The 20,988-nt window shown below is 40.3% G+C and overlaps 1 protein-coding gene across 3 annotated transcripts in view; it reads right to left on the reverse strand.

Moving 5' to 3' along the window:
• The window catches only part of ntm (neurotrimin), a 459,955-nt gene that overhangs the window by 84,506 nt on the left and 354,461 nt on the right, over window positions 1-20,988 (reverse strand). The window lies entirely within an intron of this gene.

A 20,988-nucleotide genomic window follows, 5' to 3' on the forward strand; every position in this document is an offset into this window, starting at 1 on the left:
AAAAGTAGCATTAGTTATTCGCAGATCTGACATCTTAATTTGCTCACACAGGTCAGGTGTCCGGGTCAGAGGCCCCAGCACAAATCTATCTGAGGTCTGCTAATTTCCATTTAGAAATCACCGGGGTTGAGGAGACAGAAGGGTAAAGGCCGCATACTCATCTTAAGTACCACAGTGTGTGTCCTTCACAGTGGGGAGAACGCAGCAGGGCATGACTGCGGGGAAGATTTCACACTGAAAGAAAGTGGAATATTAATATGATTTATCTGCTTATCTGTGTCACACATCACTGAGGAAGGACACATTAGACTTTAAAATATTAAATATTGTTACAGCCAACAAGATTCCTGTAATAAAAAACACTTAGAGGTTTAGAATGTATTTCTTGAAGTGGGGTTGTATGAGGTACTTATCAATATTCAGCATATTACCTACAGTAGATGGCAGTCGGTACACCCCCCATTTGGAGAAGCCGACAGTGTACCAGCATGGAAGTTTAGCAATATACAGGCTGGATCAGGATACATCGACACAAAAACAATCTCTGTCCACACCAGCGTTTTAGCTGTGTATCAGAATTGATCTCTGTCTATATTAAAACAGCTAAAAATGCACATCTAGTGGCCATTCAGGTACACTGGGCATGCGCCTGCTAGTATAAACCAGATTGTCTACTTCACAGTTGCAGAAGATTTGGTGAAAGAAGACAGTAGCGTATTACTACAGACGAATGAAGCATGGCAATGGTGAATAACCATTTCCTTGCATGGACTGACAATGAGGTGGAACTGTTATTGATAGTAACACCAGAGTACAAAGCAACTATGGCGGCGGAAAACAGACTGGGAGTCGCCACAAAGTAAATACGGCGACATGCACAGTACAAGTGTAAAAGTGTTCAAAATATTTACATTTTTTTAATTTAATTTTACAACAACTCTGTCAGCAGCATTGTGTTTCTGCTTTGCATTACTTATAAGACTCAATCAGGAAAATGTGAGTGTCTGCATCATCGTTTTCAAAGTCCTTCAAAATCATCGCCCATAGTTTTAAAACAAAACGGGATCAGCAGTGTTTTCTGTTTTAGTCTAGATGGCAGGCATAAGCGTAGCAAAAGGTCTACGTTTTAAAACAAAAACCTACTAGTGGGGATGGAGCCTAAAGCTGCCGGAGCTGATCACGGCCATTCCAGACAATGCTTGTGATTCTCACTTTTTGGCTTCCTGATTCTGATTGAGCGTCCCCGAAGCAACTCTCTGCTCTGCTCCACAGAGAATATGCGCCAAGTCTATCTTTGACGGAAGCCACGTCAAACTGCACAGAGCAGATGAACTGGCCAGGAAGTCAGGCAGAAAAGGCATACAGCATCTGTTCAGTTTTCAAAATAAAACAGCCTGTGCAGACTCCTGATCAACAATAAACACAATAAAAACAAAAAAAAGAAACTACTTTACAATGGTAGAAACATAAAAATCAAAGGATCAGTTGCCAAATCAACAAAGTCTGAAAAAGACAGCATAATCATGCAGACAAAATGCTTTGCTCCTGAAATACTCCCTGTGGGGTATGAAGCCATGCAGATGATGGAAAAAAACCTGGTTGTACAAAGCCGTACCTGGTAGCAGAAGCACAAAAAATTTACAACAAGTCAACAACGTCGGGGAAAATGCTCTGCTCCTGAAAAGCTTCCCGGGGGATATGAAGCTGTGCAGAAGACAGAGCAAAACCACAATGCAGCTGTGCCCCGTGGAATCCAGCTGTAGTATTGCTGTGGACAAGGGACAGCAGCTAAATCTCAGAAACACCTGAAATCTTAACATTGCGTTTACAGTTTAAAAAATGCTATCGTAAATATACCGGTTGCACAGACCTTGCTACTCACCTAAGAAGACTACATAAGTGCTGAAAGTAAAGTTCCTGGCAAGTTGAAGCTCACAGCTAAATCTCTATATCCCCCCAAACACCCAAATGATGGGAACTGTAGAAGTCAAACGATAGGAGTTAAAATCTGTTAACATTAACTTTTTCATGTTGCAGTCAATTTCCTTTACATTATTGAGACCCAGAATGTCCCATCACCATACAGACTTTGAAAGTCCTTGCACAGAGAGGGATACACACTACACACCTCGGGTGTTCAGAGTATTTTCATGTCCATAAAAAACAAAAAAACAGTGCTCGTTTCCTGCTGATTTAACAGTGATATGCGTAGGCTTTGCTTTCACCTACAGTACATCTGTTTATAAGGGAGGCAGTCTGAAAATAAAATGTTCCACTCAATATGCAATCACTGTTACATTGTTTTCTTAAGAGTGGTACATCTCAGTTATGTAGCTCACACAGTAAATGAGGCTGAAAGCCACATTTTGTTAAAAACTTGCTAACCCTAACCCTTTATTAGCTTCCCATTCCAAGCCATTTTTTTATAATTTAACCTACTGCTTGTGTAACAGTTAGTCATGGAAGGAGGTGAACAGTCTGTGCTGATGCCCGAAAAAAAAAAAGTTCACTGGAGTCAAGAGCATGGTTCGAGTTAGAAAAGGAAGACAAAGACACTTTTTATGTGCATTTAAATAAAGCTTCTTTCTGATTACTGTGCTTTCATTTTTGCACATTAAAAGCAGCATATTAACATTAAAATCCAATATTGAGAAAGACTGTAGTATTGCATTCACGTCATGGTCAGGAGCCAAGTTCCTAGTCCACATTTTTTCATTTGCAAACAGTGACTATAAGACCAATCCTGCAACTATCAATTAATGGCATGACATTTCTCCTTTTTTCATTTTGACTAATAAGCTACTTATTAAGTTTGTTGGCAGATCTTCATTGTAACATAAACAGATTCAAATGTAGACGTTCTGGCATATACTCGCTCTCAGCAATGTCCCCTTTCTTATTACTAAACTAATACGTGGAAATCCCAACGTTTCCATGTGGGGGAAATGCATATAATGTGATGCACACAACAGCTAGAATACTTCCATGTGAAAGATCCAAACTTTCTTTGGTTTGATTTTTAAATTCTGAACAGTGTATGGGATACTGTCAGAGAGGGTGGAAAAAGATTAATGTAACACCCTTAAGCATACTTAAGGGGAAATCACAAGGGAAACCTGGATGTCCAGGCGCTAATCTCACAGCTACAGCCAGAGATATAATCTTAGAAAAGTTAATTAATATTGCAAATGGAAAAACAGATGCTGGAGCACACTGATTGATTTGCAGCCTTTAAATGTGCAAACAGACCAACACTACTTTGTCTTCATCAGAGTCTAAATGGACAAAGACATGAGGCAAACAACATATACCAACCTAGAACAGGTGTACAGTTGTCAACGGGTAATTGGTTGAACAGGATTTCAAATCTCATTGTCCAAGTGCCATACCCCATGCATTAACACCACATCAGAGGCAAAAGAACACATGTGTCTTATATGTCTTAGAGCGACAGAGATGAAAATTACAGATCGTACAGTTGCTGCATCCATCAAGTGCAATAAAGTAAAGATGAAAAATTAGTTATTCTCAAAAATACACTCCAGAATATGAGCTCTCTGCTACACATTAAATATATTTACTTTGTATCTACTGTTGTTCAAAGAGGAAACAGACAGAGAGCAGCAGGCTGATATTTGGTTGCTGAATATAAGATATTGACTGACATGTAATCCACATTCAGATGTCCTCTAAAATGTGGAGTGAAAGAACTGGGACTTAACAAGCACAGTGTATGAAATGCTGTTGCTGTTCTGACTAAGCAAATGTATCTGTACAAAGAATAAAAAGGTGATGCAGCATTAAAAGCTGATAACCTTGCAGCCAGTATGATAACCTTAGCTTCCTGAATTATATGTGCTTTGGCTGTCTGCAAATTAAACAAGGGTACAGCGCAAGTGACATACAGTTATACATGGAGTACTGAGATCTGAAGCATTCATACAATCAATTATCTCAGAAGAAATATCCAACAGCTTGCAGTTGATGAACGCACACTTCTCATAATGATGGTTTAAGGAAGTTACAAGAACTTGAAAAATGAGTAGAATAGAAGGTACTGATACAGTAGGGCTTGATTATAGGATGCATCTCCTAAGAAATCATTATCATTCATTTATCATTTCTGTGACCTTGTAATAATTTATTTTCACCTTTCCAACTTTAAATCAGACAAAAGACTTGGCAGAATAAAAAAAAAGATGAGAAATAGCACAAAGATAGCACAATAGGGCAATGTATAAGTGGTAGTGGAACTCTGAAAGAGGATTATGAGCAATGTAGACCCTTTGGATGTGAAATTACAGGCTTATTCAGTTTGATAATTGCCATCAAGCATTCTGCTCTGACTAACATCTCATATTTCAAGGATCAAGGTAGTTTATTTATCATTATACAAGACAAGGCTGTATAACAAAATGAAAGTTTGTAATCCCTTCATGCCACACACAGAAATGAACACATAATTAAGTATAGAATAAAATCAGTAAAATAAAACTAAATATACTGTTGATTACAGTCTACCCAGAACATTCCACAGTGCATTTTTTTGTATTTGTGTCTGGGGCGAATGTACACCCCAGGAACGAGATGTGACCATACTATGGTTTTCATCATCACATAAAAAAGTCTGACATTTGGGAAACATTTACATTGACTCATTTGACAGAAGCTTTTATCCAAAGTGACTTACAATCGAGGAACAACATAAAAGCATTAAAGTAGAAAGAGCCATTAGCATCAATGGGATGAAAACATGTTTCAGCAACAAATAGTGCAATCAATACAAGAGAATTGTAAGGATATGACGAAAAGCACAGGGAGTGCATGTTAGAGGTGAGAGGTAAGAGGCGTCATAAGAGGTGGTGTTCTCAGAAGAGATGAGTTTTCAAGAGCTTCTTAAAGTAATAGAGGGACGCCCCTGCTCTGATGGCATGTGGTAGCTCGTCCCATGTGGTGTCAAAGATGAGAACAGGGACTGAGGTTGCTTTATGTGTAGGGATGGCAGAGCCAGAGCCGTTTGTTGGAGGAGCGCAGTGGCTGAGAAGAAACGTAAGCTTGAATTATGGAGTTTGTGTAGATGGGTGACTTTGTGAATTTTATTCAGGAGGCTATGGGTAGCCACTGGAGGTCCCTGAGTAGTGGGGTGACTTGAGTCCTTTTGGGTTGAAAACCAGCTGGAAGACCCGATAGTAGTGCATTCCAATAGTCAAGGCAAGAGATAACCATGGCCTATGCCAGAATCTGGGTGGCATACCGAGTAAAGCAGGGCCTGATTTTTCTTATGTTGTATAGAGCAAAGCGGCACAACTAAACATGACAACCAAGTTTCTCACCATGGTTGGAGTGATGGTTGAGGAGTCAATTTTTAGTTTTGTGTTATGCTGGACAGACTGCTTGTCTGGAATGACCAAGAGTTCAGTCTTAGAGGTTTACTTGAAGGTAGCAAGTCCATGTCCATGAGACAATCCGTGATCCACACAGAGATGGACAGGTCGTCTGGCGGGAACGGCAGTGTACATTTTGACTGTGTTGGAGCATTAACCATCATCGATGTAAAACCCAGTCCATCTCCACTTGCTGGAGTCTTGCCCTCTGACAGCTCCAAACACAGTCCGCCCGGTAAGTGGTGATCAGAGATGTTGATGTAGCAGGTCTCTGTAAAGATGGGGGCACAACAGTCTCTGATTTCCGTTGCTTCGCCGACATGAGCCTTTTTGTCCAGACCGGACCTTTAGGAGCAGCCTTAAGTCCAAGCTGGACCAATATGGCTCCTATCCTGGCTTTCTTTCCTCTCCTCTGAGCGATCACTGCACCCACAGCGGCGACTAGTCCAGTTGATCCCGCTAGGTGGATTCTCTCAAGGTCCGCTGCTCTTTAATCAAAAACCCCGGGTTCCTTTCCATTGACTATATTTCTGTCATAGGTAACACGTGTTTCAGCAATAGAGCCAGAAACAAAGAAACAGATCAAAAACAAAAATGTAATAAAGTTTGAAGGAGCTACCAGCTACTGCATCAAGCACTGTGTATTGTGTATTTAGGAAATGAACTGGAGTTCTACAGTCAACCTCAAATCTACATGCCAGTGGTGTTTTTCTATCTCAAATCTCTCACTGGGCCGGCCCAATCACATTTCTTACTAGACCCCACCGCCTCTGCTCTCTGTTTCTTGCGTTACATCTCATGGGCTAAGTGTTTCGTCACACCCCTAATCTGAGCCTTTAAATGGAAGGATGGTGTATTAGTGAGGTGTGTCCGACCGATTTTGATGGGCCACCTGGGCCAAAAATGCCAGGGCTGATTTTTTGTCCCAGTCCAGCCCTGCATGACAGGAAACATGAAATGTATCCTCTTCTGTCAAACTAACTTAAATAATTTCTTCATGTAAACCATCAATCTGTCTCTTAGACCCCATCTCGACTAGGCTGATTAAAGAAGTTTTACTCTTAGTCAGGCTATGTACCACAGTACTTTAAAGTAGCTGTAATTAAACCTGATCTTAAAAAGTCCACCCTTGATCCAGGGGTTTTAGCAAACTATAGACCTACATCTAACTTTCCATTTCTCTCTAAGGTCCTTGAGAAAGCAGTAGCCAAACAGCTGTGTGACTTTCTACATAGCAATAGTTTAGCACAGAGACAACTCTGGTGAAAATTACTAGTGACCTACTTGCATCAAACAAACTTGCATCTGTACTGGTTTTATTAAATCTTAGCTCTGCATATGATACCATTGACCATCATAATCTATTACAGAGACTGCGACTTTAATTGGCATTAAAGGAACCACTCTAAGCTGGTTTAAGTCCTATTTATCAGATTGATCTCAGTTTGCGCATGTTAACGCTGAATCTTCCATGCACACCAAAGTTAGTCAATGAGTTCCACAAGGATCTGTGCTGGGACCAATCCTGTTCACTTTATATATGCTTCCTTTAGGCAATATTATCAGGAAACACTCCATAAACTTTTATTCTTATGCAGATGATACTCAGTTATATCTATCGATCAAGCCAGATGAAACTCATCAGTTAGCTAAACTTCAAATGTGCCTTCAGGATGTTAAAACCTGGGTGACCCTTTTCTAATGTTAAACTCAGATAAAACTGAAGTTATTGTTCTGGGGCCCAAGCACCTCTGTGACGCATTATCTAAAGATATAGTTACTCTAGATGGCATTGCCCTGGCCTCCAACACCACTGTGAGGAATCTCGGAGTTATCTTTGATCAGGACATGTCCTTTAACTCTCAACTTAAGCAAATTATAACGACCGCCTTTTATCACCTACGTAATATTGCAAAAATCAGGAACATCCTGTCTAAAAATGATGCAGAAATAACTAGTCCATGCATTTGTTACTTCTAGGCTGGATTACTGCAATTCCTTATTATCAGGCTGCTCGAAAACTCCATTAAGACTCTTCAGCTGATCCAGAATGCTGCAGCACGTGTTCTGACAGGAACCAGGAAAAGAGATCACATTTCTCCTGTTTTAGCTTCTCTGAATTCGCTTCCTGTAAAATCCAGAATATAATTGAAAATCCTTCTGCTCACCTACAAAGTTCCAGTTTGGGTTCAGCAGGCAGACACCATCTCCACATTTAGGCTTAAGACTTTACTCTTTGATAAAGCTGAACCATCCCTTAGTTATGCTGCTATAGGCCTGGACTGCCGGGGGACTTCCCATTATGCACTGAGCTCCTCTCTCCTCCTCCTTCTCACCCTCTGTATGCAACCTCATCCCATTAATTCATTATACTAACATGACTTCTTCCCTTTCCCGTAGTCTTGTGCTTTCTCGTCCCTCTCTCTCCTCCTATCACTTCCTGCAGGTGTTTCTGGCTCTGGAGCTGTGGAGTCTGGATCTGTGGTTGCAAGTCACTGGCTACCCCGTGTTCGTGCTTGACACCCTCTGCTACAATTATTATTACTATTCCCATTGTTATTATTATTATTATTAACATTATGATTATTATTATTATAAACATAACTATAAATATCTGTACCATTATTCATTCAGTCTGTATTAACATCACCTTTACTGTCTGTACTTCTGTGTGTATATTGTGTAGGCTGCTTCCCCCCTACCCCTCCATCCCTCTCTCCCTCTTCATGGCTATCTCTCTCTCTCGCCCTTTCTCACTCTCTCTCCCTCGCCCCCAACCGGTCGAGGCAGATGGCCGCCCACCCTGAGCCATTGTTCTGCTCGAGGTTTCTGTCTCTTAAAAGGAAGTTATTCCTTGCCTGTGTTGCCTAGTGCTTGCTCTTGGTGGGAATTGTTGGATTTCTTATTTATATCAGCGTACGGTCTAGACCTGCTCTTTTATGAAAAGCGCTATGAGATAACTGTTGTTGTGATTTGGCACTATATAAATAAAATTTATTTGAATTGAACCCAGTTTGCTGTTTTGAGTACCAACAAAAATAAATCTAGAATTTAAAAAAGAGTAGAAAAACAAATCTCAAAAACTTTTCCAATATCGACAATCTCACTATCAAGAGAAGCCCGAGCATGACTGCACAGACAAAAAATAAACAAATTCACTGGTCTACATTCATCCTTATGTTTTACATCATGACCTCATTACCCAGCAGTCCATTATAGAGGAAGAGTTCAAACAAACAAGCAAGCGAGCAAACAAAAGGGCTGCTGGCAAATCGAATCGTCAGGGATTCTACAACTCTCTGTTGCAATTACCCAGCATTCAGCTGCCTCTCACACACTGCTCCGCATATCCACGGCCCCGACAAATGCTTACTGAATAGTAATACAGAATCTGGGTCAGTACCAGTTATTGATAATGCCATATGCAGTTTAAATTAGTCTGGGTGGATGCTAATCAATAGTGCACAATTGTCAGGCTATTACAGTCACCCCTGGCCCCTGCTGATTAACATCGATACAGACTTAAGTGGACCTAAAAGCAGAGGGAGAAGAGCAATGATATCTGGGGCGGGTAAACAAAACTCCCAGAGAACAAACATGGCAGGATGAGGAAGAGTCCATGTATTTATCTGTTTTACACCAGTGTTGTGCCGTTATTACAAGAATCAAGAGAGCAGACAGCTGCAGGGATGATCAGCAGGCAGCTTTCTAGGCCACGGCAGACACACAAAAGAAGTGGTGGGCTTTGTTTAGTGTTTTTATAATTTCTGTTTATTTGTTACCTTATCTGGCAAATATGGATACAAATGTAGTGACAATTGGTGCATGTCAGTGGTCAAAGCCAAAATGAAATGAGTGACACATAAAGGGAACGAGCAAAGCTTATCATGCCTGTAGCCAGTGAGTAGACAGTCAGTTATACCATCACAGAGCTAAGGGCTGTCCATGTGCCACTGAACATTTCTACAATGAATTTCACATTTATGAAAAGACAGCCAGAAGCTACTACCAACAATTTGCTGTCTCTCATTTTGGGCCATTTAAATTAAAGATTGGTTTATCCACATCACACAAAAACAGTGACTAATTTCTGGTATATATTTAGCCATGCAAATAGTTTGTCTTATTTGAGGTGCCTCCATCTCAATACAATTGAGGTGGTGATCACAACAGTGAAAAATCACATTTAAATTTCAACAGCAACATTTTCTAGAAGCGGTGTCCCTTTATAATCACCGGATATTTCTGTGATATGTTTTCACTGAAACTACTTTCAAAGGAAGAAATAGTTCCTGTGAAAATTGTTTAGTTGATTCTGTGGATTATCAAGACAGCTGCTGCTGGAAAGAGCTGTTGCTGTTAGATTTTTCAAATGTAATTTTCCAATGCTGTGAGCACCACTAATGGATTACATCCATTTTTATCACAGTGGAGGCAGACATCCAAGATAGAAGTGAAAATACCTACATGACTAGCGCAGTGCCCTATTATATGGGCTCAGGTACCACTTCCATAGATGGAATGGCATGTTCACAGAACTATATAGTTTCAAAGAAAACCACAGTAACTGGGGTGGGACATGTAAATCTGTGAAAGACAGTGATCCTAGAATTGTCCATGTTTATTCTAATGGTATATTTCTTTTTTCAGTAAGTCAGTCACGTTTAACTACCACATCTTCCACTGCACTCCCCTCAGTATGTGAAACATGGACATTTCCCCCCGTAATATGAGTAATAACCAGTCATCAAATGCCTCCAACACCTAAACGATCTTCAATATTCAGCGTGAAACCGACTCCAAAACATCCGCAGTGAACTCCTCCTGCTTCATGCTGGTGTCAACCAACAACAATGAACACAACAGCTGTGCATGCGGCTGGCATGTGTGTGCTAAACGTTTTGGCCGTCCTGTATCATCCACGTGCCACGCACAGTTGATCACTCTGAGGTCTACTACACAGGTAAAACACAGTCTGTTTAAATTGCAGCATCACAGATGCACGTGTTAAATATAAACAGCGTGTTCCTGCTGTTGATGATGAACACATCTGTTCGGGTGTGTTTTAGTGTAACAGACTGAAGGGTGATCCAAGTTTCACTCGTCTTTCACTTGTCTTTTGAAACTTATGTCACTAAACTTTTGTTGTTTTTGGTTCAAATGCATTCAGTATACTGTTTACACACCAGTATGTATTTTAATTGCTTTGTGTAGCATATCAACATCATCATCAACACCCATCTCACTGTGCAGTATGAAATGTATGGAGCCGGTGTTGATCTGCTTCTGAACTGGCATATTGGTACAATACTCCAGGAAAAAAAGGTAGCATGAAAGCGGCTACAGACAGACAGGGAGAGCGTCACACAACATCCTAGAAACTCAGGTAAACTCCCACTGCAACGTTATAGTAACATTTTTATCAACTTGAGGTTGAACTATTGCATGCTCGTTACACGATAACGTTACATTTACTGCATTTAGCCGACGTGCTAAATCAGCGTTAGCTCCCATGTCTGCTTTTCAGAAATGCTAGTAGGAGAATTTGTGTACCTGAGTATCGGTAAAATAACAATAAATCTAAATTGAACGTTACGAAGCAAAGAGTGGTAGATCCATGCTAATGTAACATTAGCTGACTGCCCTGCCTGCATCACTATGTTAGTATAAAGAAATCGCTCCACATTTGCTTTTAATGTTACATCCTTTCTTGTAGGCTAAAATCAACACTTTGACATAATACTGGTAGCACACAAGACAGTAATATAGGTCGTGTTAGTAGGTGAAGTAATGTGGAAAGTGATACAACTTTAGCAACTGCTCGGTGTTAGCCGGCGAGCTAATGTGACTCTCTCCGTGACTCCAGCCTTTCTGATGTTCACTGTTTTCACCGACATGTTGGAGTCTGTGTTGTGCTGGGAGCAGGTTGTTTTATGTTGTTGTCGCTGTAGTTGGAGAGAGGCTTGGGAGCGCCGTGACAACCTGCAATTATCACCAGGTTTCGCCCCCAGTGAAAACCCCGGAAACGCCCATTTTGATTCAGCACACACTGATTCGTTACTGGGTGACACGACAATTAAAATGTCAGTGTGTCGGACGGTCATTCACTGGGAGGGTGTACATTCTTTTAAGATGTGCATCCTTTGTGACATTTGATTTAAAAACCGTTGACAACCAGTAACCTATATCTTACTGCCAGGAGAGAGACCTGGCTGGCACCCCGAACAATAACAATTTAAACTGTGCAACCCAAACTGTCACAGCGCGAACAGGGCTACGTCCTGACCCGATAACTTCACATTAAAAGCAGAATAGTGGCTTTGGCAAGCAACAGAGAAAACAGGCGTGTGCTTAAATTCTAAGTGAGGCTGCAGCCCATTGACAATAAGAAAACAAAAATTTGTTTGAATAATGATGTAATTGAAAAACTACATATAGGCCCTTAAATACAACACACCTGGACACTGAAGTGTTCTACAATTTGATGCAGGCACCACGGCACTGCTTAGTAAATACCTGATTGCTAGCTGCTGGTGTTACTCATTTAACCAGTGCAAAAGAGAAACAGCTGTTCCGTCATGAATCACTTTGGCAAGCAGAAGCTTGACAATTGGCAGTGCCATTTATATTGTAAACATGACTAATTTCTTGATCTGTTTTCAATATTCCAAAGCTCTGCCCTTTGAGAGGTGAGCAATTTGTCATTGAGTTTTAAAAGCCAGCATTTATCTGAACTCCATATCCCAGATGACCTGGGGCACCACTATCACTGTGCAGGATTGATTATGATATGGCATCAAGTTCTACTCAGTGCCTCAGGGTTGCTGGATCCACCCATGAAGAGAAAGCTTTTGTTCTGGCCATTGAGATTGGAGACAGGGACGGTCTAGAGGGCCAAAGTGTGCAGACAGCTGATAGTGTGCACCCGAGTAAGGAGAGGAAAAAACAAAATAGCTAAAGTCATCAATAGACTAAATCTTCTGCAAAGTCCAGAGCTGATTCTACATGTTGCGTTTTTAACAATACAGTATATGAGTTTGTTTTAAACAAATGCTGACTTGACAAATGTAGTAGCTTGTACCCAACTATTATAAATAATTCTTCTCAAAAACAAATCTACATTTCCTATAAACCTGGATCATTATCGCCATAAACATCTACAGTGCAGCAAAGCTTTGTCATCTGTATCTCTGTGCTAAAGGAACAACTCCCTGCTTTTGTATCTGTGCTGCAAACCAATCCAGCTGATGTCCTGCCAAATCTGACCGCATGGCTCACAATTTAGAATTGACATGAAGTCTGCCAATCCTCAGAGTGATGCTGTTGTTTGATTATGGTAAGAAGGTCCTCTCTCAAACATATATGACAATAATTTATTACCCTCTAAAACCTCCTCATAGTACTTTTACTGTCCCTGTATGTTCTTTCCTGTCATATTTTGAAGTTGTGAGTCTTGTGTCTGTAACTTTGCTTCCTGTCTGTGTGCTCCTCTTGATTGTCTGGTCTGACTAATGTGTTTCACCTGTGTCTGGACAGTCACCTCCCTCTTATATTTAAGTCACTCTGTATCCTCTTGTCTTTCGTCTTCCATCTATGCCAAGCTTTTTAGCGCTGTTCCTTGTTTTTCTACATTTCACTGATTATGGATTTCAATTTGTTTTGCACCAGCTTCACCACTGGTGTAAGTTTGTTCACTTAATGTTTGAGTTTAAAGAGAATAAATTACGTGTATAGGAGACTGTTCGGCCTGGAAGTGTAACTGTAAAAAACAAACAAATGTGGGAACTCTTTTTGGTTCTTGACATGCAGCATTTGTTTTGTGACGAGCTGTAGCTCACACACATTCACTGCTCACTGTTGATGGCTTACTGCTAACCTGCCTCTGCTCTGATGGCCAGCACACCTGCATCACCTGAGGGTGCTGGCCATGTGCTCCTGCACATTCGCCACACACACATGCAGAGTGGCTGAGCTACTCTTACAACAGTGCCCCATGTTCGTATAGTATGTTCATTTAGCTTAATTTTGTTCTGTGTTTACTGCTGCCAAGGTGTGTGTTTTCCAACTTGTATTCATCTGAAACTAAATCTTCTTTTACCATAGATGCAGACTGGGCCCTCAAGGTTAAATACAGTATCTTGCCAAAATTAAGGATGCAGACTTTAATTTCTATTTGAAATGAAGCCACATAATGCTGACTGACAGCAGCTGGTAGATTGTATTTATCATGAGGGGTGATTCATTTTGTTTTTTGAGATACATTAAAACAGGCAGTTGCATAACTAAAACCAATTTTAGGTCAGTTGGTGTCAGTTTCAGTAAATATTAGATTATTTTGCCCAGCCCTGGTCTGTACAAACACATGCATGCTTCAAAATCATCAACATTAGCCATGTTAGAGAGCATATTAAGATCAGTAACTCAGACACCCTCATCATACCTCTGCTCATCCTAAATGTCTACTTCAGAATTGTTTTCGCATCATTAGTTACATCCTACGGCATCTAATGAAGTACACCTGACTTTGTGCTGTTCCATTTTCAGATGGAATGACGGCTGACCGCGGAGCAGCTGACAAGAAGCACTTTAAAGTTTGGCTTCATGTGACAGCTAACTTTGCTAAATGCAAAAAATGTCAAAAAAGGATTTCCTGAAAGGCAGACAACACCTCAGAAATGGCAAAGCGTTTCTTTTAGTGGAGGAGGATGCTGTGCTTTTCACACATTGCAGTCACTCACGTTCAGAAGCACACCAGAGTGTGTCTTAGTCCCACGTAAACCCTTCAGAATTTCACATTACTGATCTGTTTGTGCTGTAATGTGGCATTACTTCGAAGTAAATCTCTACTATTACATAAATTCCACAGGGACATGTTTTTGCTTGTTTGTTTGTTTTAGCTGCTACTTTGAGCTATAGCTTCCCTTTTTGATAGATAGACAGCTAGAGGTGTGTGCAGGGATGGGCAAAGTAGTTAAAGCAGCCATGCCATGTATCAAAATAAACTACTATATTTCTATATTTCAAAAATACAAAAATTACTTTTCCAACATTCCATGAAATCACTTTAAAAACCTTCTGTCGCTCCATCTGATCTACCCCTTCAGTCCACTGACTCCGTTGATTAAGCAGTTCATATATCCCTGCGATCAGATGAGGTTCGTTATAAAGGCAGGTAGCTGCAAGGGATCAATTATATTTTTCAGTGATGCTACCATGAAAACTGTGCTACAAACGATTGTTTCAGGAGTGCGGCATAGGTTACAAGCTTACACCAGCACGACTCCCACTCATCTCTTCGCTGTCTGCCTTTCTCTCACTCACGTCTCTCCTCATAGGCTACCGCCTCTCCATGCTCCCATCTCTGCCTCCAATCTAGTTCTGACTAGCAAAAGAGGGAAAAAGACTCGGAGAACTGTTAAGAATTATAGCAATTGATGCAAAAGAAAATTGATGGAAAACGTTATCACATAGACTTCTTACAGTATTTTTAAACTATAAAATACAAAACATAAAAGTACCTATATTATTATATTTTTATCAACCCTATAAAATGCAAATAAATACAAAGACGTGTGTGTGTGTGTGAAATATTCAACCCTTTAGTGCCAATGAATCATTTATTTCAAGACAGAAGCTTACTGATCCTTTTCATCATTAGTCATTGAGGGTAATTTGGTGTAGATCTTTAAAGACTTACACTTTTATGCATAGAACATTTGAAATTCAACTGACACCATTAGGAATATCTTTTCACCCACTGAGAAGCCATGGAATAGGCAGATCTTGTCCCGTGGAACCAAATAACAGCTCAGATTTACACTGTTGTTACCATGTTTCGATTTATTAACTGACATAAACATAATTATGTCAGATGTGATAACCTCCGCAGGAGTCCGCTGGCAAGGTGTTAAAGCAGCTGGATCCATCGGAATGAATGGCTGTTCAAACAACCACAAACTAAAATGAAGGTCAAAACACATGGAGTGATGCCGTGTTTTATTTATATGATTTTAAATCAATCCATATCAGACTGATCAAAGTTTTTATGCCGTCTGAAGGAGGCTCTTTAAAGACTCCTGAATGTCAACATAATACATAATACACAACTGCTCCTGTCACTGAAATGACTGTTATTAAATCCTCTCAGGCAAGGGTAAACTCCACCAACAAATTTACATTCACTGCTGCTGGATGGATTCCTTCTATCTCCACAGATGGCAGTTTTTCAAGAAGAAGCAAAAAGCAGCCTTGACAGCTTGACAACCATGAATTTTTCAATCAATCCACGGGGTTTTGAAGGTTTTCATAAGCTCAAGAGGTCGGAGAACTTCCTGAACCCACAGGGGGCCTGCAATCCTAGAAGCTTGAGTGAGTTTCCTGCTATCAGCATCAATGAAGTATTCTTTAACTTTACTGTATATATAGCAAGCCGTAGTTAAGTTGTTACAAGCATATGCATATCAAAGAAGTTGTCATTGAACAAAGTTATTTTTTTAGGAGAGAGCGGCAAATTTTACAAAGTGCAAACTATAATAAATATGAAGACGTTAAACACATAATCCAGGCTATAAGAAACACAGCTGCATAGATTTGCCACATGCAGGTAGACAGAACATCTCCAATTGTATGAATGTGTGATTCTGCAGAAAGATTGTTGATATTGCTCCCTCAGAAGTTTCTCCAGTGTTGAAACGCCTTAGCCCTTGCCTGGTCATATAACTTCATTCTCTGTTTATTCTCTTCAGACCTTTTCCTCATTTGGCTCATTCTTGGCCATCTCACCTTCTTCACAGTGCCTGGATCCAGCACGTTCCAATGTGCTGGTATATAGAATTTGCTCTGCCACTGCCTCTGTGCACGAGCACTAACGCCATCTGTTACTGACTGGCTGGAACAATGTTGTGGGGAAGGTCCACACTGTCTTTGTTTTCCACTTGCCACACAAAATGGCATTAAAAGCCACAGGCACTGATTATGTGGTCGTTCAACTCACTTTAGGAACATCTCATCAAGTAAGTACAAGGGTTTGGTGCTTTAGTCAGTCTTGTTTTAGGATGATATCGATATTCTAAGGTGCCAACTGCTCATTATGGAAATGGAAATAATATTCACCCGCATTCACACACCATTGGAACAGCCGTTGGGAGTAGTTCAGACTTCAGCATCTTGCCCAAGGATACCTTGACTTTGGGGAGCTGGCAATCGAACCACCATAATTTTGATAACTGGATGACCGCTCTACTCTATGGTTAAGTTATGGGGTAGTGCTGGCAGGCCATATTACCGCCTCAAAAATGTAGATGTCTTCCCAACGTTGAAAAAATGTATAATGTGCTGTGTGATCAGGACCATGACTTTTGACTTGTATTTACTATAGTCAGCAATAGTAACCGGAAATTAAGGGACAAAACTGGAAATGGAAACAGGAAAAGAGGCGAGCCACGTAAGGTAAACAGCCGACAATAACGACCAGACATTAAGAGACAAAAGAGTATGTGGAATAAGCAAGAAAATGGGCAGTTCACATAAGGTCTATATAAGTTTTATTTACATCTATTAAGTTTGAACACTTTTTGGACTCATTGTATCACAGCAAACATATGTTGGAGAAAATTGTGACAAAATTATAGAAGTTATACAATATGTTCAACTGTACATGTTCTCATAGGCTCAGTTAGATTTCTTTAAAAAATATGAGGCTTGAAATAGTTATCTGATATAGTGGGTTGTCAGGTAAACTGCTGCTGTCTTACTGTAGAGAAAATAGATTTTTTTATGAGGTGGTTGTGTAAGTACAGCATGCCAACTGACAGCAGCTGTAAAATAGGAAAGACAGGGAGAGGGGAACTTGTGGGTAGAGAGAGCAAAAGAGAGACATTTTACAACCTTCACTTAAAGTATTGCATTACTGATGCCCTTATTGATATGCAATACTGAGCCTCCAACATTCTCCCATCGAGACGTTTTGGTGCTGTGTGCTGTAATGGCACAGAGTGTGTTAACTCTTCCTCTCTTTGACTTAGCACTGCCAGCCACGTATTTATCTCTTGGAACCATCACCACACTCCCCACTAGGACGGCACAAATTTACTAAATATTAATATCGGCCCCTGTTACTCAGAGCATGTAGCCATGTACCATTGGATTTGGGGGAAAGTAAGATGCTAAACAAAACAGTTGTCAAACATTGATGCATGAGCTGTGTAAGGTTTTTTGTTTCCCTGCCAGTGCTAAAGATTAGGGAAGATAGAACTGATGCTTGTAAATTGTTGTTGTGTTTATGAGCTCCTGAATGGCTTTTATCATTCAGAGGCTCCCCCATGGTCATAATTGAATTGTTACCCTTTTGTCATGTGCACGGTTTATCTTGCCTGATATCAGACAGAACTGTCAACTCATTTCATTCCATTTCCATCTTCAGTCTGACATTGACTATACCCTAACTGATTTCTGTGGGGGAGGGGGGATTTGATTTTCCCTAACCAATTACTAGAGACCAACATCCTGTGCATCTATGAATCTAACGTCATTTTAAGGTGACACTGATGCGTAGCCATGCCAACATACTGACTCTGCTATCGAACAGCCTTGAAAGCAGCGTCTATAGTGCACCATTGTTGTTGTTGTTTGTCCCGCCCATGCTGCTGATTGGCTAATCGTTAGTCCCTCAATTTTTCAACTGAGAGTCATGATGTCAGACCAGAATCAGTCCACTCGGTAGAGTGGGCGGATTCATGTAGAAGTGGGAGAGCGAGGTCAGTTGGGTGGCTCGTTACGTGATAATCCAAAATGGCATGGGGTTTTGTCTCTTTGTTCAAGGCTTTGTGTTTTACATGTAGGCTGCTTTGTTAAGGGTTTACTTGCAGGCTGTAGAACCTCCACCCATTTGTGTTTGTGAGTGCAGTTCACAGCTTGTGGTTTATGTACTACAGTGCAAACGGAGATGACACTGCTGTTGTATCTCTTTCTTCTGCCCTATCCCACAGTACAGTGTTCTCTGTCCCAGCAGTTCCAGTTCAGTTAACAACCACGAAAGCATTCATGATGCTTAATGTCTGACTGTTAAACTGAACACACATAAGCACTTACACTTCACTTACAGTCACAAAGTTTCATCACTTTCACACCCCCTTATCACTGATGTTATCCCCCCCCCCCCCCCAACCAAGTCGGTGGCTGACTTCAAATGATGTACTGGAAATATGCCATCACAATATTGACATTTTGATTCAGAGAACATGATTTGACTCTGCTTAAAATCATGTCATACACCCACAGCAGACAAATCCTCTGCAGCAATCAAAAGCACATGCTGCCTGACAAATTAAAGCTTCTTGAGACGTCCTGAATAGCGCTTTGATTTCGTCTCCAAACCCACACAAGCAATTTAGCATGTGTACTGTGGGCTGAAGATCCATTCAAGTGACAGCAAAAGTAGAGGACAGCACCCCATATACAAGACAATACTAACCGATATTAACACTGTTCTGATTAGGAAATATTTAGTAGACATTTTTAAGCTGTGTTCCAGTGGCATGTATGAGTATGTAACGTCTTCATTTTGTAAAAAAAAAAGTTCATCCTGCATGATAATACCACTAGGTTGTGGAGTCAATAGACATGGTTGCCCTATAATGCCACACACAACAAAAGCGAAGGGAGTAATAAAAAATATATTCAAATGAATTGTAGATGGTGTTACAACAGCATTTCTCTGTGCTCACCTGAAAGCGCAGTTTAACACATAAACGGATGTGACACAACAACTGGTGTGAAACCTGAAGCCTCCAGTACACATACGCTGAGAATGGATCTTTTCCAATGAACAATATTTGTATGTTCTCTGAGTCTGGGGTTTTCAATGAGGGGGAGAGAGAGGAGAGGTAATATTAAAAAATTGTTAAAAAGTTATGTTAAAGTTTTTTTCCCCCACAAAAGTAATTCTATTCTTATGTACTTCTATCTGTGTGGTGCATCCAATGATGCAAAGTTATGCGATGTGTGTCACCATACTTGCCTACCCTCACAACTTTCCAGGGAGACTCCTGTTTTTCATACCCTTCTCCCGGTTTCCTGGAGTAATTACACTACACAGCGTTTGGCATTTCGGCTGCTTTCCATGGTTCTGATCAAAAGCTGCAGAGCGGTGTCTATACCTGAGGTCTGTCCGCCTGTGTGAACACGAACTTGCTTTTTGGGGCGAGGCGCACAAGAAAAATATTTGCACCGGGGCCAATCACAATTACGTTACGCTGCTGGACTGCAGGTATGGGATGTTAGGCAAAGAGAGAACATAAAGACAGAACCTGTGTCAGGGTGAGCCGTCATGCATTATTAACAGCAACCATGTTTTCTCACTAAAGTTCAAGGCTTTCTGTAATGCCCCGGCATGCTTGATCTTAGGATCCCTTTTCCATTTGTGTATGTAGATAGTGTTATTGATGCGGCTGCCTAAGCCCTTAAACACACTTTAAATCTGCAATGCAAGGGCCATAACCAATAGGAGTTTGATGTTCTGCTTCCTTAACATCATCACTATGGGATAGCAGTCACAGTGAGCTGATGAGTGCAGGCTGTCAGCTTTTATTTGATGATCTTTACAAAGCATGAACAGAACTACAGAGCCTTTTAGTCAGTGTCCCTCAGGGATTCTCCAGAGTGTTTCAGAAGGTTAATATCATATTCAATGAAGTAGTCATTTCTAATATGTAGCTGAAAAGTAACATATAATTCACTGCCCAAACTCATACAACTCACCTGGGGTGATATCCCCTTGTCATAATTAAGGGGTCAAGATTATCTTATGCTGAAAAATTAAAGAATTATAATTCTTTAATAATTAAAGAAAGATACAGTTAACATGCTTCCACCAAACTCTGTATAGAGCTTATTATACTGTAAGTCATGAGCTTCAGAATAAACTCATTATATAAACAACACAAGTCCCATTGTCACAGATCACAGCTTTCCTATTTCTATGCACTGTGCTATATTAAAATACCTGCTTCTTAAAGGTGTTATTACTGTAATTGTTATTTTGGCTGCCAATAAAAAATTTCCTCACACCTTCTGATTAGAAATTGACAAGCTGATATAGATATTGGAACTATCTGACTCATTGTATTTGGCATAGACCCTATTTTAATTAATACAGATGACATTTCCAACTCAGCTAATGTTTGTTATTTAATAGCAACATATTAAATGTGCAAGGATGACTGATGTTATCAATTCATAATCTAATATAAAAAAGATCAAAACATTAAGGGATGTGTTTGGATACAGAAAAGCAAAGGCTATTAATATGCAGCATGTACTCGCCTAAATGATGAAGCTCAGTATATACTTTCGGAATTTGACACTTCTATGGGATTATTATTATTTAATAACTAACTTACTAACTTCAAATCAATAATTTCTAGGAACAGACTGCATTTATGCTATTATGCCAGTGAAGGCACACTGTGTCAACATCAAACCAGACCAATGTCATTATCAACATCTATGTGTATTCCACAAAGGCAATTCAATTAAGCATTACTTGTAGTATTTTTATTTTAAATGTCAACTAGACTTTTCAACTTTTTGGCTTTCTGGACCAATG

Source organism: Micropterus salmoides, unplaced genomic scaffold (genome assembly GCF_014851395.1).
Source record: "Micropterus salmoides isolate LMB-PRFRI ecotype aquatic unplaced genomic scaffold, ASM1485139v1 Ms_hic_scaffold_9, whole genome shotgun sequence".
Taxonomy (NCBI): domain Eukaryota; kingdom Metazoa; phylum Chordata; class Actinopteri; order Centrarchiformes; family Centrarchidae; genus Micropterus; species Micropterus salmoides.